At 46.0% G+C, this 26,230-nt stretch overlaps 1 protein-coding gene and 1 long non-coding RNA gene across 2 annotated transcripts in view; one reads left to right on the plus strand and one right to left on the minus strand.

Annotated features, from left to right (window-relative positions):
• The window catches only part of LOC142817739 (glutamate receptor ionotropic, kainate 2-like), a 333,822-nt gene that overhangs the window by 121,713 nt on the left and 185,879 nt on the right, over positions 1 to 26,230 (minus strand). The window lies entirely within an intron of this gene.
• LOC142817740 (uncharacterized) overlaps positions 10,819 to 26,230 on the plus strand; it is a 174,103-nt gene continuing 158,691 nt past the window's right edge. The window contains exons 1-2 of the long non-coding RNA XR_012895333.1: positions 10,819 to 10,920; positions 21,299 to 21,338. This is a non-coding gene — a long non-coding RNA (uncharacterized LOC142817740). The remainder of the gene's footprint in view (positions 10,921 to 21,298; positions 21,339 to 26,230) is intronic.

The following is a 26,230-nucleotide window of genomic DNA, read 5'->3' on the forward strand; positions in this document are numbered from 1 at the left end:
ATTTAGCACCTAGTGCCCATAGCTCTAACAAGCACTGATATTGGTCGCCTCTTGAAAGGGTGGGCATCTGAAAGCGGCAGTGAAGTCCTCGCTGTGCCTTAAGGGTTCGTTGACGTAGTTCCAAGAGTATTCGTCACCGGAGCAGGCGAAATAAGCATAGCGAGCGTAGAAAAATCGTGCCTTAGAGCCCAGGGAAAGACTCCACAGCACTTTCACTGTCGACCAATCGTCGACGGCGCCACCCAGTGAACCGTCGGTAGAAACTGACGTGGCCCCAGCCGCTACGCTCGCAGCTATTTGCAGAGCCACTGAAGTGTCAAGCAGTTCCGCGGCTACCTTTCCCGGCACCCGAAATGTTTTCAGCATGCATTCCCTACGAAAAAGACAAATACAAAACTGAATTCACCTTGAGATTCAGGTGAACGATTGAGTAAGTTGTTTAAAATTTGCATCGGGTATTTCTGAGGTCGTAGCGCTCTCCAGGCGCTCCATGATTTAGGTATTCAGTATTTAATTGACGGTAATATTAGAGGTTTTTACGTGTCAAGACCACGCTATCATTATGAAGCACGCCATACGGAAGGGCTCCGAAATTTTCGATCATCTGGTGTTCATTGCCGTGCAGTGACATCGCACAGTACACGGATCTCTGGTTTTAGCTTTCCTTGAAATACGACCATCATGGCCGGGGTCAAACACGTGACCTTCGGGTCAGCAGGCGAGCCCCATTACCCTTGTACCACTGAGGCGGACGATAAGCAATGTTAGCAAAGGCAAAATGTATCAAAACAATGAAAACGCTCGTTGTCGCTTTTAGCGGAAAACCGACTAGAACCTATAATCAATAGCATGGTTTCACTGGTTTAGCCCTGATTGCATGTAGGCGTCGCTGCATACAAGCTTTACACGTATAGCATTTCAGAAGGTTTACAAAGAGTGGCCTTGTCACCTGTGATATTCGATTGCAGCCAGCGTACGTGATGACCAGCCTCGATGTTGGACCACTCTCTTCCACAGTTGCGCGGCCATTCGAACCACGATGACGGGTGCATCCGCGAGCAGGGCGCGGCTGGCGTTGACGGAGCTCAGGTATCCGTACGCGATCGGAGACACGTACAAGTCCCCGTTCACTATGCCCATGCGATGCCAGAGGTCGAATTCTATGTCCAGTCTCACATACTGCCCGGCCAGCTTCCACGTTTCGAGCCGCACGTCAAAGTCGAAGCCCAGGCCTCGGAAATAGTTGTCCACAAAGCCGTGCGGCTGTAGGACGGGCACGCGCACGCCGCTTAGCTGCAGGTCGCCCGGAAGCTCAAGAGAAGTGCTTCGTACAAAAGCCTCGAAGTTGGCCGTGTCGCCGCCAACCTCCATAAGACGTCGCAGGGGCCCGTAACGCAAGAGGGCCTCCCTGGTCTCCTGGAAGAGGGAACGCATTCGGAAGTCCTTGGCGGGGTTCGTCAGCGAGTCTACGTACGTCAGCCGCCACAGTTCGGTGAACCGAGCCGCGTGGCTGCGGCATATTTGCCAAATCTGTGACGTCGGCGAGTCTATGGTCGTCATGCCCTGGATCTTCTTCATCGCTCCAATCGCGACGCTTATGAGCATGTAGCAGAGTGACCTTGGTTGGTAAGAGACGTTCCAAAGGATTCTAATCTCTTCGAGAAGTGGTCGCTTCGCTTCCGTGAACACGTTGTATCCGATGTAAAAGTCGGGATAAAACTCCTTCATGACGGCCTCGAACGCAGAAGCGTTCATGCCCGCGAACGCTTGAAGCAGTTCTTCTTTGGTGATGTCACCCGGCGAGGCTGCGCTGCTGGCTCTCGGAAGGAATTGCTGCCACCGCTTGATGTCCTGGTAAGTGTAATTAGTCTCCAGGTGAGCGTTCACACCTGCAAGTGCCGCATCGAAGCAGTTGTAGTCGCAGTAGTACTGGAAGGTGATAGCACGAAGAAAGGTCCACTCGAACTCGACTGAAGCGTTGCCGAATTCGAGGCCGAAGAAAAATTCCAACTGGTACCGAATATGTATGTTCAAGGCGAAGCGCAGAAGGTCGACTGGCGTCATCCTGCGACTCGGGGCGTTAGCTATGCCCACTATAAAAGATGTGACTTGTTTCTGGCGAAGGTCTTTTTGCCACACTTCGCTTAGACAGGATGTGAAATACCGGTGAAGCGCTCTTGGAGCCGGTGACGAAAGGTTTGCGGTACCCTTGATAATGTTTGATGCGATTTCCTCCTGCCATGTGAAAAGAGAACAGAAACGCATTTTAAAAGATGTTTTTCTTCTATACTGTTGCCTGGTGGTTCTCATGAATGCGTAATGCTCTGAAAAAGTTTTTGGCAAGCGTTTCCGGGAAAAAAGAACAACCTCAATATCCAGCAACGTTGAAGACAACAGTCATAAATCTGAAACGTCGGAGAACTTCTCTGAGCTAGCATATCGATCTAAGAGTATCCTTGCCTCGGGAAGATCACGACTTTATGAATCAAATAAAATTTTCAGAACCAGAAAAAAGATGCCAAAATTGATTACACCATTATATGCATCTGACGGCGTTAATGCTGTCATAAACGCAAAGGCCCTTCATATTTTTGGTGAATCAATTGTAACTATAGAAACTTTGTTCAAAAATGCGTGCAGAAACCAGTGATGTTATCTCAGTGCAGTATACCCATTTCAGCTTATCTAAATGAACAATGCTTTCATCATAAGAAAAACCAAAATGTAGAGTGTGAGTGCCAAGTTTACACGCCTTATACATTTCACAATTGTTTCCCACCAGCTCGCTTTTTGTGGTCCTAAGCACCACTTTGTTTGTACGCGGAATGTCACTTCACTTGACTAATTCCTGGATTCTTTAGCTCACTTGTGAGTGGTTTGTTTCTAATATTTTTAATGCACTCAAGTCTGAGGTGACGTAGTACGCCTGCAGTGAGAACAAATAACTTAGCCTGTACATGTGCATTGACATATACTGCTAGCCATAGCCTTGTTTAGAGACATAGCGGCAGCTCACATTTGAGTCTTGAAAAACTAACGCATACAAAAAATAAAATTTTGAAACCATGTAGTCTAAGTAAACAACAACTGTTAACCGCCATCAGAGATACGTGCGATGGCTTCCTTTCAGGGGACAAGAAATAGGCTACAAAAAAAAATCCCGAGAGCGTGTTATCCTGTTGAAAAGAGGTGGTTGTATAATGGCATAGCCGAACATCAGGTAATAGAAACTGCTTCTCTATTCAAGACAAGTGTTTTATAGGGCGCCGGTGTCTGCTATCAGCCTCTACGCCTATTATGTCTATGCCTACGCCTACTTTTTTTGAGCTCCAGGATCTATGTCTATTAATGTCTACGTCAACTATGTCTATGTCCTTGCACTAGCCCTCGCACTATTTACCAACTGTCTTACCTGGCACCACTGTCTAATTCTACCATCAATAAGTTACCTTCGATTACGGTCAATCGTCTCTCGCCAGTCGCGACCACTGGCTGTTGTGGTACGCCACAAACTTTGCGAAAGCGCTGCCCAAAGGTACGCACATGAAACACAGCACGCATTATAAAATTTGGGTGAGCTCGCGTTTACAAGAGGCGGTTCTCACCAATGTGTCCATGGCGACCCCGACCTGGACGGCATCATCCTGGATCGCCCGCTTGCAAACGTAAGCGAAAAAGTCCCGACAGGGAGACACATCGACGTCGATGACGGCACGCAGCTGTGCCGCCTCAACGGGGCAGCAGAAGGTATCTTCAGTCGCATTCTTGGGTTTAGGGAAGGACAGTCTCGCAGACGTCAGCCAGATCATCGTAATCGCGACAACAGTCATGACGAGCGCGACAGCGCTCATTATGGCCACCATGACGGGCTCTCGCTCACGGTCTGGTACATTAAGCGCTGGAGACGTCGTCGGCATCGGCGCTGTAACAGAAAGGGACAAAGGAGAGACAGCGGTGGGTGTGGACCGTGCAGCGTGGTTGGGTATTTTTGGCTTAGCTTCACGTTCCTCCTTCTCGGCATGCACTACGCTAAGTGGAGTTACGGACCACACGGCCACCTGTGAAGTACTGGACGCTACCGGCGTCGCCCCATCGTTTCCAGACGCAGTCTCTGCATCGCGTTTCTCGTCTGTCGGTTCCATTCGCACAGTCATCGGTGACGACGTTCCTGGGGTTTGGTAGGGACTAACACTTCGGGAAGTCATCGATGAGTGTGTTCCTGGAGTTGGGCTACCACTAAGAGAAACGAATCTCTTCTTGTTGCGAGGACTTTGTGGATTAGCCTTCGGCACCTTCGCACGCACCCCGGTGGTCTTGGGCTCTGGAGTGACTGAACCTGGAGTCCTGGTGCGGCTGGCTGTACGCGACAACCTTCCCGAGGACGATGCTCGTGCTCCCATGTCCGTTTTCTTTGTTAACGCTGGCGATTGTTTCCGTGCCGGTGTTGTTGGTTGGGACGCCAAAAAGGACCTGGCAGGTTTTGGACTGTTACCATCGGGAGTATGAAACCGAAGCTCTGGTGTGTTCAGGTTGCATCGCCTACCTTTGTCTTCTGAAGGTCGTCTGGAAGAGGATGAACTGATAACTGCGGGTGACAGACTCTCTTCACTAGGCCTGCCTGGTTCCATATTTCCCTTACATTTCTGCTGTAACCAAGCGGCAAGTCGAAGTGTCTTACTCGAAACTCAGGACTGTTGCTGCGTTGAGCTCGGAAAGGTCGCTTCACTGTTGTCTTCGTCTTCTTCGTCTTAACGATTCACACTTATGGCAAGTATTTCCGGTGGATAAAAACAACTTGAAATTTCAATATAAATTTTGCGAATCAGACCTTTTTGCCGAACTTTCTAGGAAAACATTGTTAATTACTTTAACAAAATTGTTTATGCAATATAAAGAATGCAAGCTGCGCTTTTATGTTCATAAACAAGGCATTGACACAGTAAACAAAGGAGGTGTAAACACTAGATTAGGTATGGCATTTTAGTGCGCAGCATAATAAAGTCATCTCTTTCTCTCTCTTCTATTGTATTTGTTCTAAAGACGGAGTACTTCACCTTGCTTTATTGAAATTTTCATAACAATAAAATTATCGACAGTACCCAAAATACATTTTGATGCAGTATTTAGGTGTACGATGCTCGCTGAACAAGCTGCTACATCATAATTGAACGTATCGTAATAAGCCTTAGTTCCATTGACTAATAAATTTGTTTATCAAGTGCAACAAAGCGAGGCAGTCACTACACCAACTGCATTAGTAGCAGTGTTGTGGGCAGAGGCGTTACGTCCGCCTCCATAAAACAGTGTTTACGGTACTTGGCTCATTACCCAAAGGGCCATGGGTTTGATTTCGGCCGCCGTGGTCGAATTTTGGTAGAACCGAAATAGTAGAGGCCAGAGTACTGCACGATCTCAGCGTATGGTAAATAAAACACCAGAGATCGAAGTTTCCAGAGCCCTCCACTACGGCGTCTCGTAATCGAATTGTGTTTGGGGGGGGGGGGGCAAAAACTACAAATATTATGAAGTATTGGTAGTCTTGGTTGCGTCAGCGTTTATTTGAGAAAAGACCTCGCAAAACGAACGGGCAGAGCCAGTACACGGACGATGAGGATGATGATGAGCCAGAGTGACCATGAGGACAGAGAGACAAGCGGATGATGGTGATTGTGATCATGCAAGGATGAGAACGATGGAAGTAACAAACGCCCACAATAATATTTTTAATATTATTAAAAGCAACCATTACGAAATTATACTTTGCTCAGTTTCTGCCCTGATTGTTGTTCTGCTATCACAGTGGTTCGAGGTTAGGGAGAACACTAATTTCTGCATGCCCCACGGGAGCACGGCAAAAACGAGTACACCCCGACCCCACCCACCTAGTGCAACGTCGGGGATGGCCCTTGGCCAACAAAAAATTAGACGAGCACCTGATGGCACTCAAAATCAAACCCAGTACTTCCTATATTAAATGCAAACGACTCGCTTCACTATTGTGTTTGCTCTGCTTTGGGGCTTCATGCTGTAGAATTTAAATTTTAGAAGCCAACGACTCCAGCCTGTTTCATCACTGAGAAGCACACCTGCCATGTAATTGCAAAACAATTTTTTATGAACGACTGATACCAACGTATGGCCATACGCCGAAACCCAGGGAGGACCATCACTGCACAAAGAATTTCCTTCACATACACCAGCCTCTAAACAAAAGCTTATACATGTAAAGTCAAAATTATCATCTATTTTGAGATTGTCATGAGCTATTTGGCTGACTTAGTTACAATAAGAACCATGATCCATTTTTTCAACTAATTTCTAGAGATCTGTGGGGCACAAACAAAAGTCATAAGCCACCTGGACCAAAACAAATGATCGTGACAAAACGACAATTTTTCGCTTTTGCAATTGAAGTGCTGGTTGATAGCGGTAAACAATGAGCAAAAGCATGACCTTGGTGCTGTATCTATTGGCTGTGTGTCCCTTTCACCACAAACGCAAGACCCTTGCTTCTTCATAGACGACGAGACCATAAAGACTGGAGAAAATAAGGCAATCATAATAAAATGGAGCACCATTACGACCCTTTCCAATGAACGTGGGCACTCACATTGTCAAAAAAGGTCGAGAGGGCAACTAATGACCTTTCCCGGCAGCGCCGTAAGATGCCTTTGACTTACATCTTTTCGATTCGAACCCAATCGACTTCATTTTGTTCTAGCTGGGCGAGTCATCTTGCGGTTTATTTATTTGTGCCAGTTCGAAATGTCATTGCTTCCACGTCTTCTTCTGCAGTGATGCTTCAAGTGCCTTTTCGAAAGTTGTAAGATCTGCGAAGCTCTACGCACCTCATTTCCCCCGTTCTAACGTCTAAAACTGCAAAACAGAAAAGAAAATGGTTCTTAGTGTATGGTAGCGTTCGAAGGAGGAGGAATGGGATGGAAAGCGAGAATTTTCGAACTAACAGAAATCGCGAAAAAAAAAAAGTTCACGCAAGGAAGAAGTTATTGTTCCAACGCCTGTAAGAACCCTGGGGCATTTCGCTGAGAGTAAAACTTCTAGTGGCCTTTATCGCAAACGCACTTTGTGTGAACTCGAGAGGATCGAGCTTTTATTTCCGCCTCTGTGTGGCGTCGACGGTCATCTTGTTGGGTATGGGTGGAAAGAACGCAAAATAAAAACCGCGGCGGCTTCAGAGTTTCGCCAGCTTCCTTCGTTACCACGAAGGTAGGCTCACTCATACATACAGAGCTTACATAGTGTGAGCAATTTCCGTCAGCCGGTTTTTAAGAAGTTTACCGTTTAACACAGAGAGAAAGAAACGACAAAATACTGCCGTCCGTCCGTCCGTCTAGATATCTATCTATCTATCTATCTATCTATCTATCTATCTATCTATCTATCTATCTATCTATCTATCTATCTATCTATCTATCTATCTATCTATCTATCTATCTATCTATCTATCTATCTATCTATCTATCTATCTATCTATCAGCGTGCACGTATGTGCAAGCGTTTGTGCATGTGTGCTTGTGTAGGTGAATTTGTGCGCGCATGTGTGTGAGTGCGTGTGCGCGTGTCTCCCCTCTATCAAACGGACTTATTTGACATGGCCTAAGCGGCGCCCGCTAAGTGAACATCAAGAAAGAACTGCTATAATAAAATATTTTCTAGTTTTCTGGTTGCAATTAATATATCAATGCCTCTTTGTGCAGGTGCAAGAATGAATAGGCCGAATGTGGATTCAGAGCGTAGTCAAAAAGTGCACCAACTCTTGGCCATTGACACTTTCCGTGATAATTTTGCGGAGGGGGGGGGGGACATGCAGGAGGTTCAGAGAAGAATAATGAGCGGCTTAGGTATGACCGAGTAAATATGCGACTAGAATTTGTAGAATCGAATCAGCTCCATATTAACAACGGCCTCTTCAGAAACCATAAAAAAGGAGGTTTTCGCGGAAAAGCATTACCAGAGGAAAAAAAAAGTACGTAGTTGAAAAGCGCACCTCCTCAATTTAAAGTCAACTACGAAGTGTGACAACGTTAAATCACAAATCAGCTTGATTTAAAATCACATTTATAAATCACAAACGACCGGTCACCGAGAAGCTCGTAATTGGGAGTACTTTAAATAGAAGAAAGCATATATACCATACAAATACACATGTTACCGGCGTACCTTCGCAGGCCGCACTTCTGTGCCACCCCCAAAATATGTGAGGTACAAAAGGCTCGCTCAAAATGGCTCGTTCAAAAAGGGACACGTTCAAAAGATAGCTCGAGGCCCAGTTTAAAAAGTGGACAATAGCTCCGCCATCGGGGTCTAGTGGCTAAAGTACTCCACTGCTGACCCGCAGGTAGCGAGTTCGTATCCCGGCAGCGGCGGCTGCATTTCCGATGGAGGCGGAAATGTTGTAGGCCCATGTGCTCAGATATGGGTGCACGTTAAGGAGCATCAAGTGGCCGAAATGTGCGGAGCCCTCCACTTCGGTGTCTCTCATAATCATATGGTGGTTTGGGGACGTTAAGGCCCACATCATCATCATCATCATCATCATCATCATCATCATCATCATCATCATCATCATCATCAATCATCGTCGTAATCGTTGTCGTAGTCATCATCAATCATCATCATAGTCATCATCATTATTATCATTATCATCAAAAAGTGCCGCGTCCCATTTAAACTAACGGAAGCATCCGGAATAAAGGTGAGGCAGCCGATAAAAATAACCGTGCGAAAGACAGATTTTTTTTTGTGTCCTTTCTAAGGTAGGCAAATTGCATATCTGTTTTCAGATGGGCCCGAAGGAAATAAACTTCGCACGAAGGAACCAGCACGGATAAGAACGGTAAAAAAAAGGGTGCAGCTTTATGAAGGAAAAATGATGCGTGCCCTCAGGTATCCCCGCTGCGGCTGCCAGGCGGGCGGTACGAACCTCCTGACTTTTATACATTTCAATTGCGGAGACACGCGCCTCGGCGTTTCTCTTTTCTTTCTGGCAGATCGTAATGACTGAGCGGCAGCCAAGGCAGATCTGTTATTATCACGCGAACGTACTAGTTGCACAGCGCGAATGATAGAAAAAGTGGTGCAGAGATGTTAAACGGAAAAGGTACGCCCGGTTTGTTAATATATTTCGTTTGTTTCATAAATTGGACGTCAGAAAGGCAGGGGGGATACAGTGCACATTTCTTTATTCTGCCAGTTTCTTTCACAAATTGTATTTTGAACAATGAATTTGGAATCCAATCCGCAGCCTCAAACTCACTTGAGAAGACGTGGCCGCAGTATCTGGGGGTTTTACGTCCCAAAATCATGATTTTATTAGAAGGATGCCGTAGTCAATTGTTTAGGAAATTTCGAACGTCCGATTTTCGTTAACGTGCACTGAAGTCGCATATTACACGAGCCTTTAGTATATCGGCTCCATCGAAGTGGAGGTGATGTAGGAAAATTGTAGCCGTCTCCCAAGTAAGCAACCCACGAATCTTCAGGCGACCCATGAATTTCGGTTCAGCTGGTGAGCACCGCAACAACTACACTAGCACGGCAGACACCCCAGAAGAGGAAATAATGAGAAAATTCTAACGCGCCTATAGGTATGTCATCTTCGCGCATTACCACCAAATCTGCTGTGAGATTACAATTGCCAATCCAAGTGGAATAAATGTCCACCATCACCACTGCCACCTGTGTACGTAACCAGTGTTGGGCACAACGAGAAAAATTCCACCTGTGTTGAGAAGGGTTTTATTTCGGTGCGTTCGTCTGTTCGCCTGGTCGTGCATTCATCCGTACTTCCGTCCGCGCATCCATCCATCCGTGCGTCCACGCATCCATTCGTACGTCCGTCTATGCATCCAACCATGCGTCTGTTCTTCCGTCCATGCATCCGTCTATCCACCCGTGCATCTATATGTCTGCTCGTCCGTCCGTGCGTTTGTCAATCTATCCATCCGTCTACTGAACACTCCTGGTGCCGCCATCTCGCATGTTTTCATCATATATTCACCATATAAAAGAACCGGCATTCAGCGGACATTACAAGGACTATACGAGAAGTGGCAAGGCCGGACTAGAGGAGCGGCACCTTTCACCGCCACCAGTTCATGGTAATGCGGCCCAACCCTCGCTAAACCTTGCTAAAACCAAGGAGGTTACGCCCAGCGAGTTTAACGTGGCAACCGTTTCTGATCAGGTAGTGCGCTCAAAATGCGTCCTTTTGTTACTATAGTTCTTTTTTTGGCAAGCATAAAATTCAAGGCAAACTTATTGCATGTTGTGTGACTGATACTCGTATCTGTAGGTTATTTCATCATAAGCAACAATCATCAGAAGTGACAGTGAGGGCAGCACCACCCTGGTTTTCAGGGCACTTGTACGGGGGACCAGCGCTGGATAGGTGGCGCGCTGAAAACGAGCACCTGGCGGAGAGTCGCGACACAACTCAGCTGCTCGTGCACAGGCCATAGAGTAACATAAAAATGACAAGAGTGGTCATTCGGGCAAAAGGCGGCTGAGCTACGCAACTTCCCATCAGCTGTAAGATGGCGACACATCACTTACTGCTTCAAGGAAACACGCGTACTAGTTGTTTACTACAGTTCCGTTTCTACTGCATTATACGTCTACGTGTTTTTTGCGCATGTGATAGTGGCCCGAATCCGTCTTTATTGTCTGCGATTGTACGGTGCGATAACGTCGGGCTGGGATCATGCATGAATTGGATGCGAGAGAAGTGCACATGGCGACGATGCGACGGCAACGTTGTCACGCTCCGTGTTTATAAGCACTTGCGGCAATGAAGAAGTACGGGCTGCAGCAGAGAGATGCCATAAAAGATGTGCGATAACGTGCCTGGCGTGCGTCGTGGTCTTCGCTTGTTCCGGCTACATCTCAGCTTGGCTGCTGGTAGGTACGCGCGCCATCAATACTATGTTAAGTGCGTTTCGCATTTGTCATTGAAGCCTTAGCATAGCGTTTCTTGAAATGTGCTGTTCGGCGCAGAGATCTTTTTTGTGCTCTTCACTTCACGCACTGTTTTCGTGGATTGCTTCACATGAAAGAAAACTGTCTGGAATGCTTCGCAGCACGTTTGCGAGAAAATTCTTTCTTGGCTCAAAGAATTGAGTCACCGCTCGCGTTGTTAGGTTTTCTTTGTGTCGCCACATGTATTCGAGTTCACTACATGAGCGAGATTTTGTGAAAAGTGCACCTATGCTCAGTATTGTTATCTGTGCCGTTCGCAAATTGCTTGAAGCTCGAACGAGCGCAATAAGAGAAGCGTTGAATCGTGAATCTATAAAAATGTTTGCTAGCTAAAGATGGGACATAATCTTTGAGTACAAACACTCCTGCATCGTTAACGGCTTGCATGACACCTAAAATTGCTTTGTTTTCGTCGCAGCAACTGCTTGTGGCTGTTTTTCTGAAAAGAGCGATGTGAAATATGCAGGAGAAAATTATGAGGCAACTACTGCCGTGTCGCGTTGCTCCCTTTAAGGGTAGTTGTGTGCATTTATAGCAGTTTTATTCTGGTGCGGTTCTTCTTATATTGCTGCCTATGTGTTTCTTGTGTGTAATTTATAATCATGATATGACAGCTGTATTTTCGCGTCCCGCAGTGCAATGAACCTCTCTTTGTACCAGCGTTTATCAAACGTTAACAAAGTGGGCAAGTGCTTACCAAGAATATCACTTGAAAATAATATTTTTCGCTCCTCCAATGATTTTCATGTTTTAATTAAATTGTGTACTTAGATACACGTAGACATCGTATGCTTGCCTCTCTAGCGGTGCACCTTACACGAAGCTCATCGAAGCATGCAATCGACGCGTTAAAAAATGTTAAAGTATGGCCTCAGAGATGAGCACGCACGTAGAAGTGGTCTAGAAGGCTGTATAATAATCCTAGTCATTACAATATGGCCTTCAAAACAGCGTTTTTTGTGGTCTGCCGTCTCTGAGGCTACAAAGTTTCACCAAACCCGTTTGGTGCGCTGCGAACCCAAATCAGCCGCAGCGGCATCTATCTATCTAGCCGCTTACGTTTGGGTGCCCTCGTGGTCATCCCCTTAACTTGGCGTGAACCAAACTTAGCATGGGAGGGTAAGATGGTTTGACAAATATGACGCGCTGGTGAAGACATGAATAATGTCATAATCCCGTCGCGTACGTCGTCAAACACTTCCCATCAGACAACGCAATGCGGCGACTGGATGATCAGCCTCTTTCTGTGCCGGTGCTATTAAAGCAACGTCCACATCCCTCGACAGCCCACAAGGCAGTGAATACCTTGCTGTGTTTTTTGAGAAAGACAGGTTTGTGTGAACGCCTCTGACTTGCGGTGAAGTTCTACATGCTGCAGTGAAATTACTCTCAGTCTCTCCTTTTTTTCCTTCTCTTCCTTTTTTCTCATCTTTCTTTTCCCCTTCCCTAATCCCCCAGTGTAGGGCAGCCAACCGGATGTCTTTCTGGTTAAACTCCCTGCCTTCTCCCTTTTGTTGCTTCCTTCCTTTCCCACCACACAGTGACACATACCCACGGGTGGGTATGTGCCGCTGGTATGCGGTTATGTGCCACAGGCGATTGACACTTAGCATCTACCCAGAAACAACGAGAACACACGGGGACAATTTCAACGCGCGAGCGTCACCAAATACCCGACATCGGTAGCGTAAACCCGAAGAATGCAAAGAATAAATGTCAGGGTCCCATCTGCAATCGAACCCACGCATTTTGCGTTGCAATGAAGCATTTTACAACAGAGCTGAGCCAGGTCTATGAACTACTTTTCAAATATACGCTGATCTTCGTGAAACGTCAATAGTGGTTGCAGTGCTCGTCTACCCAATTTTATAAACATTACACACGTACTCCTTTGATGCAGCCGTCACGTCGGGCTAGCGTCAGTTGTGGTTAGATGATATGCGATGAAGTTGGTTCATGTAGCAGTGTACAGGCCAGCATCTTCGCGAGCATCAGCGCTTCATATCAGCTTCTGGTGTTGCTAATACGCGTGTTCCAGTTGGCATCGTTGCGCAAGTGCGAACAACTGGTTATATAAACATCTCCAAACCTTCACCATATGTCTGTACGTGCAATATCTCTACATATATTTAGCGTCATTTCATGACGTGTCACTCAATAAACAAATTCCTACACGGTCACCTTCCCTCCGCATGTTTCGCATAACGTCGATTCCCAGGTACGTAGGATCTGCCAAATTTTTATATTACTCTATGCACAGACGACCGGTACAAACGACCACTCTGAGAGCACGCGCATGCGCCGCTGCCGCACTTCATATTTGAACGAACAGCTCGAAAAGCCATTGCGCTGGTAATACTGCAGTGTGGTTTAGAAAAACAACTTTGTCCGAAGGCTACCCTCACATAAAAAGCACTAAAAAACGGAAAGAAGCCCTGGAAACCGTACTGCGTCTATGCATATAGAATCAAAGGGACAGTACTGTGCCATGATGGCAGCTCCCTCGTCCTCATTTTCTGGTTGCGTGCTCGGTTTCGGGCTAATGCTAGTACCGGCTGACATGCTTTCATTCATAAGTCCATGCTGCGACGATACCTCGCTGCCAACATCTGCAGTAAAACAAAATAGAGACAAAGTCAGAGTAAATTGTAGCTGTGTCATTGTGTGTGTGTGTGTGTGTGTGTGTGTGTGTGTGTGTGTGTGTGTGTGTGTGTGTGTGTGTGTGTGTGTGTGTGCGTGTGCGCGTGTGCGTGTGCGCGCGCGCGCGCGTGTGTGTGTGTGTGTGTGTGTGTGCGTGTGCGCGCGTGCGTGTGTGTGTGTGTGTGTGTGTGTGTGTTTCGGGACTCAGCGGTTAGCGTGCCCAAAAACTGTCGTCGCAGACGGAGCGGTCTTGGGTTCGACTCATGTTGACGGAACTTTTTGTGTCTTTTAATCGTGTTCTTTTCCGACATCATTTTTGAGACAGAAATACATCACCGAAGTCTTGGTGTACCCCGGCATAACACGCTTTCGCGTTAAATAGCCCCACAGTCAGGTTGTTGCTTGACCAGAATAATCTTCGAACTGCACATAGACGTCAATAAAAGTAAATATGATAGGAAACGTTCGTTTACCTACAGCTTACCTAAAGATACTCGCAAAAAAGATACAGATCTCATCCTTCATACGGGAACAAAAACAAAACAAGAGGGTCGGTTAAGCGGCATCAAGTTTCATTAGCGGCTTAGCATTCTCGCGCCGCGTTATTTTCTAACGCTGACCGCGCGGGCTCCTCCATTAGAGGCAGCTTACCGAATGCGCCTTACCGGCCCTTGCACGGTAAGAGCGTCCATCATGTTCAGTCACTTGAAGGCTTCTTTTGGCTGAGAAGCTTAGCGTCTAGCTGAGCGTGCGTCCCAAACAAACTGAACTAAGAATAAAGGTACATGAAAGGTGTCTGACGACAGCGGGCCCACTCCAAATGAACCACGTGCCTTCGGCATTCATTTCAAGCCACATGGGGTGGCCCATGCGGAGGACTGCATAATCCGTCGTCGGGGCTACGACCCCAGGTCTTTTGAAACGGATATATGTCTGCGTGTGTTCTTCAACATGCGCCATTGCGCTCCCGCTTCCCGTGGTTCTCTCTCCTTCCTCCCCCCGCTTACTTTTCTATTCTTTGTTTTCTTTCTCTCTCTCTCTTTTGTCCGGGCCGTCAACGGCAGGAGAGCTCGCTGTGCGCGCGCAAATCTCATTTTCGAAAGGCCTTAGCTTTTGGTAATTTGATCGGCGAAGTACAACTCTCTCTTCATTGCTTCCCTTCACAGATGCCATCATTGGACTGGTAGAGAAAGAAAAAGAATAAACTTCGCGCACAGAAGAGACGGAGTACTGTTGGCGTTTTATGTGCAGTGGCAAAGATTCCACTCTTTCAATGTTTGTACTTCGTAGCGCATTTCAGTTGTTCTTTTTTTAGTGTGTCCTTTTCTTTATGCTTTCACCATTTTTATTTGTTTCCTTCGGGGCAAGATATTTATTTAGAAGTGGCTGGCTGAAAGTTTCTGGAGTGGCCCTCAGTGCTTATTGTAACGGTGAAATGAACTAAAGCGTGAAGTGTGTGTGTATTGTCATTGCTGGTTTTCTTCGGCTTGGCGGTGGTCTGGTAGGATTACACAAACCTACGCGCAGTAGCTATGCTTGGGACGGTTCACTAAAATTTCCGAGCAATCAAAGTTGGTGATAAACGCAAAAAAGAAATTTTTGACAACTCTGAATAAGTAGAAAAATAAGTAACCCTGAATGTAATGATATTTGTAGTTCTCTGTTCTTTAGTTCTCGCTATATTTTTCTTAAAGCAATGACTTCATATCTGTGACTATTGTTTCTTTGCAATTTAGCGGAGAATTTCAAGCATTTTACACTTATCAGTTTCATCTGCGAAGTTCAAATATCGCACCCGTAATGGCATTCTTTTTCTTAGAAAGTGGTCATCGTCTGCAGAGTACGTTCTATTTGCAGCAAGCTTTGTAGGCTACGCGCGAATTTAAACCATCGGAACAAGCGTCTCCGCAATGTGACCGAAATTAAAAGACGCATTGCATCATTATGGTTTTCAGGAATGAAACGGACTGAAACAGATGCTTTTATCATAAAAGGGATACGCGGATTGCGAAATATTCCAATCACTTTAGCTTCTCGCTTTCAAGCGTGCCCTCTCCTGGCACTGGCACGGGTGTTTTTAACGTTTCAAACTTGAGTGATGCATGAAGAAATAGATATATAAATTAGAAGACACTTTGTGGGTTGACCTGCACTATTGACATGTCACTCGTACTCTGCGATTGTTTAGAAAAGGCTAAACAGAAAAGGCACAGAAAATATTTATTTAGCCCTGCTTGTAGCTGCTACAGCTACGGGATGGCTTTCAGCTCTCTCATAGTAGATAGAGTATGGTGTACTCTAAATCGTTAACCACTCTTTCTCAACACAAAAGAAACACCGCCAATGCTTAGAAGTTTGCCCCATATTCCTCAAGAAGCTGCGGATTGCCTGCACATCCCTCCGTCGGCTGAAGAGGTAAAGGTGGCACTGAAATCTTTGAAACGTGGAACGGCCCCTGGGCCAGACGGTGTTCCTGTCGAGTTTTGCTTGACATTTTGGAAAGAGATTGGTGCTACCTTTACCGCGGTTATTCGGCGAGACACGAGGACGGTGTCTTTCCATCCAGTTTTCGAGATGGACGCATTGTGCTTATTCCAAAAGGTGGTGCTCCCTCTGTTAATCCTGAAGATGGAGACCTATCACGCTCCTCAACGCTGGCTATAAGATATTCGCGGCGGTAGCCGTTCAACGTTTGAGGGGTCTGTTGAACACCCTGGTAGGTCATCACCAGACTTCATCAGTGCTTGGGCGAGAAATACACAGCTTGTCATTTACCACACGTGATATCATAGCCTATGCTCTGTCGCGATGTGCGCGTGGTATCCTTGCGTCTTTAGACCAGGAAAAAGCGTTTGACCGACTAGAGCACGCGTATATTTTTAATGTGCTCACAGCCTTCGGCTTTTTTCATTCGTTTTTGGAAATGATTAGAAATACCTACACTGGTCTGAAAAGCACGCTAGCTCTGGATGGCTGGGAAAGTGCTGCCTTTTCCATAACACGTGGGGTCCGTCAAGGATGTCCATTGTCTCCTGTGCTATTTGTCCTCAGCAATCAGCCATATTTGCGTGCTCTTGACGCGGATTCAAGTGTGTCCGGGGTCTTGCGCTTCCCGGTAGCAGTGTCCTGAAAGTCACAGCTTTCGGTTATGATATAACCTTCTGCCTTTCAGATGAAGATAGCCTTTCACGCAGCCTACGTGTATTTTTCCAGTATGGCGACATTTCAGGTGCAGCGTTGAACATCTCCAAATCCTGGCATTTCTTCATTGGCTCTCCGAACTCCAGGCTTAGCGCCGGTTTTCCTATTCAGCCGGCCACGTCCCTTCGTGTTTTAGGTATTTTATACAACCACAACGGCATTTGAGAATCCGTTGGGTTAAACGCTCTCGAAGAAGTAAGACTGAAAATTTAGGATGCACGGGATTTTGACTTCCCGCTTCTTGAGTGGAGGTACCTTGCGCAGACTGTATTTTGCGGTCGCATTTGGTACCTTTCTCACATCGTGCAACCATCTTTACGTATCATGCGATCAGTGCAGTCTGCTTTGGGTTCCTTTTTTGGTCAGGTGGCACTGAGTTGGTTTCTCGTGCGGCACTGGGACAGCAGCGTTCTCAGGGAGGCTTTGGTTTCCCTTGAGTGTCCATACTCTGTCGGCTGCTGGCACTGCGCTTCCATTTGCGCCTAGTGCAAGGGGAGGAATTTCCCGCATGAAAGCTTGCAGATTACTTTCTGGGTACTCACCTTCGACATTTGATGCCTAATGTTCACCTTAACAGGGGGCCGCAGTCAGTAACACTTCCTGCGTTTTATGCAACAACTGTTGCATTTTTTCGCCATGTCCAGTCGAGCTGTCCTGGCATAGGTGTTTTGAACAACCACACCGTTGAGACAACTGCTGCTTTGTTGCTTCCGTTGGTCCCCACAGCCCGCCATGCTCACTCCAGACGGGTGTCTTGGAGCACATTAACGGCTTATTTTCTACCTGGACACCTCCAGGACTTCATGTGCCTCCTCGGATGAGGTGTGCTTCTCACTCTCGACTGCCTCTAAAGGTGGAGAATGGTCCAGTCAACAACATGTCTGAACTGCTCCCTTCGGGAAACAAATCAGCATTTTCTGAGGCATTGTGTCATTGCTCACGTTTGTTTTTGAGAACCGTACATGCTGGATTTCGCTGTCTCAGAGTAAATCGCTTCGTTTCTTCTGGGCGTTGTTCTAGAGGCCACTTCGCTTGTCTTCTCATTGTTGCCGGCTTTTTCTGCCTCTGGCGCAACCGCTGCGAGGCGGTTGCAGCGGGCCGTCCCCGTCGCATGCTCTACCCGATCCTAGAGTGATTGTACTCGGTGCTGCTGTCTGTTTTGTCGGATGAGCTCCGCTTCCTCGGTGAAGAGGAATTTCTTCGGCACTGGTCTTGCCCTTTTGTGTCGGTCTGTGACGGACGAGTGAAACTTGTCTTTCGGCCGGCCTGGTATTGGTAAGTGGATGTGTCGATGCACTTGCAGAAATGGCATGCCAACGTGTAAATATGCAAAATGTACATATTAATGTTTTATTTGTTTCTCTTGTTTACCTTGAAGTATTTTTGTGGCTGTGTTTGTGTGAACCATCGAATGTACGTGTTCTTTCAACGTCATCTCATATCCTTGTTCATGTAAATGACGTCTGTTTTGTCATCATCGTTAGAGTATGTCTAAGAAGGAAATGTTCTGTTGAGTGTTATTGACGTTTGTGACAATATTTTTTTCTAAACAGAAAAGCTATGCTTTGGCATTATAAATATAGACCCACGGGACGGCTTGAAACCCTCCCATAGTAGAGTATCTAGTGCTCTAAATTGTTAGCCACTTTTTCTAAGAACACATTAACGCTATCTTCATATTTCTGTTGGTGTTTTAGGACAAAACGTTTTTGGGATGGCTCTCTGCTCTTTCATAGTAGAATACGAGGTACTCTAAATTGTTGAACACTTTTTCTAAACACATCATGATGTTGCTTTTCTAACGGAGGACCACTGAAGGTGGTTTGAAGCCTTTCCAGAGTTGAGTACGTAGTAAACAAAATCGTTTACTATTTCTTCTAATCCCAATAGAGCCGAATTGCATCGCCTTAGTTGAAGCGCTCACTCATGGACTTTTATAGTAGAGTGTGAAGTACTCTAATTCGTTAGCCAGTTTTTATAAATACACAAAATGTTATGCCATATCCACGAAGTCAATGACAATGAAGGAGCTTGTTGCGGAAGTTAAATCTTGTAGACCGACCGTGAGTCCTTCGTACTTCCACTCGACCATCAAAGATCTGTTCTAAGCAGTGAAGGTTTTAGAACGTTAAACCCCTAAAATTATTATTATTATTATTATTATTATTATTATTATTATTATTATTGTGAAGTTTGATTGCAGCCCCCACTGCTCCCCAGAAATCGGCGGGTCTGACCGGAAGTCGCAACCGCCCTGTGTCATACAGTTTCTAACAACATTACCGGGGGTGCTATTCTGGACGCTGTCTATTTCCGCCATTTTGTGAAGTTTCGTAATGGCGGCAATTTGAGCCAATCGTAGAGGTCGTATCAGCTCACTTGGCCAATTAACATCGATCAATGGCAGAATGTGACAACATGGTGGAATTCAACAATGTTCAGAATAGCACGACTGGAGGAAAGCGCGGCACCACCGTATGTGCGAATTTCTTAAGGGTGAGCGCTGGGAATGACGGTATATGTGTCTAAAAAGCTTGTGTTGGCTGGTGTTTAGCGTGGATTCGGCTCAAAAGCGAACACGACTGCGTAAATATAGCTTCTCTAAAACAAAACTTTCATGATCGGATCCTATTCAGACGTATTACATTCTAAAGTAAAAGTCCACTTACCTTGACGGCACAACCAAACGGCGAAGGAATGAAACAGACGACACCTACGTGGCGGACAGAACGCTCGCTTTGTCGTCTGGCTGTCAGGTTTAGAGGCTGTTTGTTACTTCTTACGCTTCATAAATTTCTACATCAAAGTAGAAGGTTCTAGTGTTAAAAACGACACGTTTCTGTGCAATGACAAAAATAAATAGCTTACTACCTGCTCTTTTAATAAGAAATCAATCATTTTAACGTGAAGCCAAGCGCGTCTTTGAGGTATACAAATCCGAGTCAAGTTCAAAGCTCACGTATCCCATCATTCCCTTCCATCCAGCAGCTCACTAGCGCCAGATTTCCCTCTAGGTAAGTTTGTGAGAAACTCTATGCCCTGTGCCTTGGAATGGTGCCAACTACCGGCACGCCAACGGATGCCAGTCGCGTTGGTTGCGTCTCGCGTCGGAGCTGGCGTTTAGCTAGCGTGGCGCCACTTGCCCAGCGTGCCCTCTCATAAAAAAAAAAAATGGCAGCATATCCACGGAGTGAATGATGGATAGTGGGGCGAAGCATCCGTCCGTCCATTCGTTCTTGCTTCCGTCCATCCATGCGTGCGTCTGTGTGGCTGCCCTTGCGTCCATCCACCCGTCCGTGCGTGCGCCTGTTCATGCGTCCACACGTCTATCCCTGCGCCCATCCCTGCGTTCGTTCAGGCATCCGCTCCTGCGTCCGTCCATGCGTCCATCCGTCCGTGCAGCCATCCGTGCGTCCGTCCATGCATCTGTCTTTGTGTCCATTCGTCCCCCTATTCAACAGACTAAGTACCACCATCTCGCATCTTTTCATCATATATTCCTCATATACAAGCACCACCATCCAGCGGACATTCCAAGGACTGAACGAGAGGAGGCACACGCACACTTTCTTACGGCTTGCGCTTCGTGTCTACTTCCCACCTTTAACCACCTCGAGTTGATGGCGTATACTAGTTCACTGTATTCATGGCACTGCGGCCCAACGCTCGCTAAACCTTTCTGAAACCTAGAAGGTTACGCCCAGTGATTATAACGTAGCAACCCTTTCTTCTCTTCTGTGCATTGTTGAACAATAAAAAATTCGCAGCGTGTGCGTTAACTAAAAGCCGAATTCTCCTATCTTTCATTCCCCCTTAGCAGCCATTGGCATGTACACTGAGCACTGTCTATTAATGTTCAACAACGCACAGAAGAAATCTCTCAGCGGCACCACCTTAGAGGTAAAAATGTTATACTTGTTACACACTACTGCAACGGCCATGAGGGACAAACGGGTGCCGCTATAAGGAGGTTTCTTTTCTCTTTGTTTTCTTGAGTGATTCGTTATCTGTGAAAATATTGGAAGTGATGTGTGTTACATCCTGTCTATGTTCTCTTGTTTGTACACGCCACTGAAGTGATTTTGTTACACCAGACAGTTGTACTCACCTGAAATGTTGTTACCAGTTTGCAATAAACTTCCCTGTTTCGCCCCTAAAATAAGAGACGTGCACACAGCGTTCCATTCTGACCCTGTCATTTGCTCCAGAGGGAGCGTGGCTACAATAGCAGGATGGATAGACAATGTTCGAGCATAAGCAGCAAGCTCCCAACACAGTTGTCTGAGGCTGTCTAACTTTCTCTTCTCTCCCCAAGCATATAATTCTTGTGGCTATAGTGAACTAGAATGTTATATTCTAGTTAACTATACTTGTGGCCTATTGGTGCCCTAAATGAATGCATATTCGGGTAGCTACTGCCTGCCACCTTAACAAAAATCCGAAAATATTTTGCACTCAGATTTGAAACCTGCTATGGCATCAGCAAGGAGAGCAGTAAGGTAAGTCCTTAATCTACAGAAAACGAAAGTATTGCAAACAACTTCGGAAGAGAACAGCGCTTTGAAATAGGTAGTAATGCACTCGAAGTTGCAAAAGAGTACGTCTAGTTATGACAGCTGGTAACCGTGGAGCGGAACCACGAGATTGAAATTATTAGAAGAATAAGAATGAAGTGGAGCACATTCAGCAAGCATTCCCAGTTTTTTCCTCGAGAGGAAGGTATATAACTGCTGAATCTTGCCGTTACTTACCTCCGGAGCAGAAACCTGGAGGCTCACAAAGAGCACTCAGCTTATATTTGATTACGACACAGCGAGCGATGGAAAGGGAAATGATACGTGTAACCTTAAGACACAAGAAGAGATGAGAGCGTGTGAGAGAACTAACCGGGGTTGAAGATATCATAGTTGAAAATCATGAAAAAGAAATGAATTCGGGCTCGGCTTGTAGCGCGTAAGCAGGATAACCACTGGCTTGGGCGTAGCCAGGAAGTGGAACACTGAAAACGTGCCCCTCCTCCCCCCCCCCCCCGAATTTCAAAAATGTGAATGCATTTCTTAGTTGGGCTTTGTCAGGCGTCCGTCGCGATCCATTTACCACACTTTCACGTAGCAACAGCTGTGGGGCGTGCGTCGCTAGCAACCCGAGCCCCCACCATGTATCTCGCAGTTGCCTCTCTCTCCACCCTGCGCGCCACTTTTCCGTCCTCCCGCGCCACTCCCTCGACCGTTCGCTCACTGGGCGCATCCAATGAACGCCCGGAAATGTGTGTTCGAGATGCCGTCATGAAAGACCAACCCCGAGCCGAGAACGCTGTTTGTATTGTTCACTTCTTAGTATTTTTAACTGTGCACGCTAGCTTACTAGTGGTGGAAACGCATACCGTGTTTCTCGCAACAGAAAAACGCCATATGTGGCGAACGGCGCTATTAGCTGCACGGTATAAGAAAAAGAAAAGAAAACAATATTTTTCGAACACCGGTTTCTCACGTGCGAAATGCCGTTATGAACGCTATGCAAAGCATTCGCATTTCCTCACTCTTCCCTTCGGGGAGGTGGGGGCATTTTTTTTTCGCCATGGCATAGAGAGCAAAAAATGGTCATATTAAAAGGGTACCTCTCCCGAAATCCCCCCCCCCCCCGAACGAAATTTCTGGCTACGCGCCAAACCACTGGCCATTAAGGGTAACTGACTAGACTTTGAGAGAAGGTAAGTGGCTGAGGGTGAGACAGAAGGTAAGGAGGGGAGGCAGATGAGATTAGGAAGTTTGAGGGTATACTAAAGTGGCACCAGCAAGCACTTGGCCGAGTTGACTGGTGGAACGTAGTAGAGGACTTTGTCCTGCAGTGGGAGTAGTTAGGCTAAAGATGATGATGTCATGGGCACTGAAAACATGGCAAGCTGTGAAGCTATCAAGTTATTATGTAGACAATTCACCCATACGCATCGTCAGAAACGCTTTCCCAGCTGGTTTAAAGTTAATTTGTTCTACGTGCACTTCTGACCTACAGAAAACCCAGCTTTACAAAAACAAAAAACTAGGAAACAAAGATTTTTGTGCCATTTGTCGGAAATAACTGTCATTAAAACTAAAAAAAGTGCTCAAACGTTTAATGGCTGGTTGATATGTAGCATCATTGCTCCTCTTAACGGTATCGCATTGGTTATAAACATATCTCATAGGCAGAGTCCCTACCGATAAGACGTACTCATTTGGGGTAATCTATGTCAGAACCTCGTATGTATAATACGCACTGCTTAGTCTTTATACTCCAGATCATATACTCAAATAGTGCGTCTGACTGTTTCCTGTTTTCATGCTCTTTTATTCTTTCCAGTTGATCTGTTCTTTAGTAATAATATTATGTCGATGATGTAACCGACTCTAGCATAGCCAACCTTCCCTTATAGTACAGTGATTGCCGAACCAGGAGTCAAATTCAATTTCCTTTTTGTCCGTTAGTGAAAATCAGCGTTATCTGGCTGGAGTCCAAAATACTATGTCTCACACAGTGATTAGTTTTCCTCGACCCTCCCGAAAAATATCGGAGTGGGAATGTTTGCGAACTGCACTAGCCCAGAGGCCAGAACCCTAAAGCCGCTATGCGCTTGCTGCCCAGGGTGTTGAAGTGACGCCGGACGCGGTCATTCTGTTTACGACCGACAGCTTAATGACACTGTAATATAGCAAACTTTCGATGAAACCCAAGTATATACCATGCCGTGAAGTGAAATGCAAAAAAGTATGTGTTAACGAACGTTGTACAAGAACTTCTTCGCATTAACAAAGAATTTACAACACTATAGAGAACAGTTGACAGCATCGGGCTTGCCTGGTTATGGTTTCATAGACGGAAACATAACCTGTAAAATGTCTTTATCGATGATGGTAGCAGGAATTTGTGAATTTTTTTTTTGCTAGTGCTTCTTCATCCACATGCATAGGTTTTTGTTTTGTGTTAGTGGATTTATGCTATCTATATTGTCATTCGCACAATTTCCTTACGTTTTGTTACATATTTCTGTTTTTTTCCTAAGCACTGGTGTGTGCAGGAACGCATTGTTCACGAGTGGTCTTGAGAACGAGATATAAGTATTTCAATGGCAGGGACAAAGTGTGATAGAACCATGCAAGTCGATATTGAACAACAATCAATTTTCTAAAGACGATTGTGTCCGACTTCCATTCTAAAAGAAAGTCGGAACAACTTTGTCGAAATACATTAGTATAATTGTTGGGGTTTTGTGCCCCGAAACTACGATATGGTCATGAGGGACGCCGTAGTGAAGGGCTCCGGAAATTTTGCCCATCTGGGATTCTTGGACGGGCATCTTAATCTAAGTACGTGAACCTTCGGGTCAACAATCGAGTGCCATATTCACTAGACCATGGCGGCGGGTGTCTCTGTGGATAGTCGAGACAAACTGATACATTAGACACGGCATGCATCACATATGAAAAGTGACATTAATATGATGCAAGTACCTAAATGGGTACCAGGTTTCTATATATTACGCTGCACTGCAGCCAGAATAATCATGCGAAAAACCCTCGGAACTAACGTAAAAATATTCCATAGCGGCAATACCACGTAGTTTAACAACTTTACCAAGACTTATTAAAATTTGTGAACTGAAAACGGTGCCACATTCTAACGTAAGCTTCTAAACAAGAACCTAAGGTGTTGCCGTGTTCCCAGTGACTGTTATTTTTAATTGTACTTCGCCTATAGCATTGTTATTGTTTGTAAATTCGTCATTACGTATACTTCCCATATTTACGCAAACGCTGTTTTCCACCATCAAAAGTTGGAAGCATCGACTAGAGAGAACAACAAAGCAGGAACTTTCACGGTATCTCGTGCATTCCCCTTGGACGAATACAAGGCATAGGTCATGTTCTTTTTCTTTTCATTCGATAAGTTGATACTACACCACCACTCATCGAAAGATTTCAGTCGCCGGGAGTAAAACTCATGGCCTCTGCATCCAGGACAATGGCTGCTGTATGTTTAACCCCCCTAAGCCACTAACAAAACCACAGTTCCTAATTGAGTTCTTGCCCTGCCTCCGAAATCTGTTTCACCTGACCTAGCTTTGCATTGCCTCCGTGACCGTACCACCTTTGACCGAGCTACGGTATCATGAGATGGCACCACCATGTGGTTTTACGTCCCGTGACGTAATATTGACGCCACGATGACTTGAGAAATTTTGGCGATTGTTGACGTCGTCACGAGATGCTGATTTTTCCCATCACTGTACGGTTGTTGCACTGCCTTCTAAATCGGTTGCACCTAACCTGGTTTTGCGTTGCTCCCTTGATTGGCCTACCTTTGAGCGAACTATAATGCCATAGGGTGGCACCATCATGTGACGTTACGTCACGTGAGGTAACATTGACGTCATAATGACATTACAATTTTTGAGAAGTTGTGACATCGTCACGTGATGCTGATTATTCGCATCACTCATCACAGTGCCACGGCACGCCAACGGTCAGTTTTTACTTTTGAGGAGGGTCTAAGGTTTTAGGCTTTTAATTTCAGCTACAACTACTTCAGCTGTGGAAACAACCACAGCAAAGACGACAACGACAAACGGCGAAAAAATCGGTGCTGTTAAGCTTCACCTTTAAGAGTTGAACGCGATTGCGAAATCCGGCCCCTAGTGCGCCCTTCAACCGCTAAGTGCATACTTATTATTTTTTTGTTACACACACACACACACACACACACACACACACACACACACACACACACACACACATACACACACACACACACACACACACACACACACACACACAAGATTAGACCAGCGCACGCTATTATCACCGAAAGGGCTCGTTTTCGTCGTGACAACTGTCGAAGAAAATGCGTTAAAGGGGCCCTGAAACACTTTTTCAAGTAACCATTGAATGAATTAACTATAATAGCTTACTGCCTCACGAATTCAACGAAGCAAAAATTTTAAGAATCCGTCCAGTGCGAGTGGAGTTACAAAGTACAAAGGTTTGTCGCATGCTGCAATTGCATTAACTCTTGTCTTGTCTGGACGAAAGCGCTGAAAGCTAAGCGGAGAGGGGTGGCAGGGCAAAGAAACTACCGCGCCTCCTGACAATGAACACTTTTTTTTTCTTCGAATGCGCGGCTTTTTCAGTGTGATCACGCGCGCAAGCGTGGACAAGTGGTGGCCTCTCGTGGCCATCCCGGTAACTTGATTTCTCGGTCACAGACGCACAGACGATTTTTCGCTCACAACCAAAGGGGCCGACGCCGGCGGTGGTTTTTCTGCGACACGAGCTCTTTAACGCTATCGCGTTAAAATTCCCTCGAAGTTCTCGCCTTCATATTTTACGATCAATGCGTGACACTTCGCGGAGTTCAT

The sequence above is a fragment of the Rhipicephalus microplus genome, chromosome 5 (genome assembly GCF_043290135.1).
Source record: "Rhipicephalus microplus isolate Deutch F79 chromosome 5, USDA_Rmic, whole genome shotgun sequence".
Lineage (NCBI taxonomy): Eukaryota > Metazoa > Arthropoda > Arachnida > Ixodida > Ixodidae > Rhipicephalus > Rhipicephalus microplus.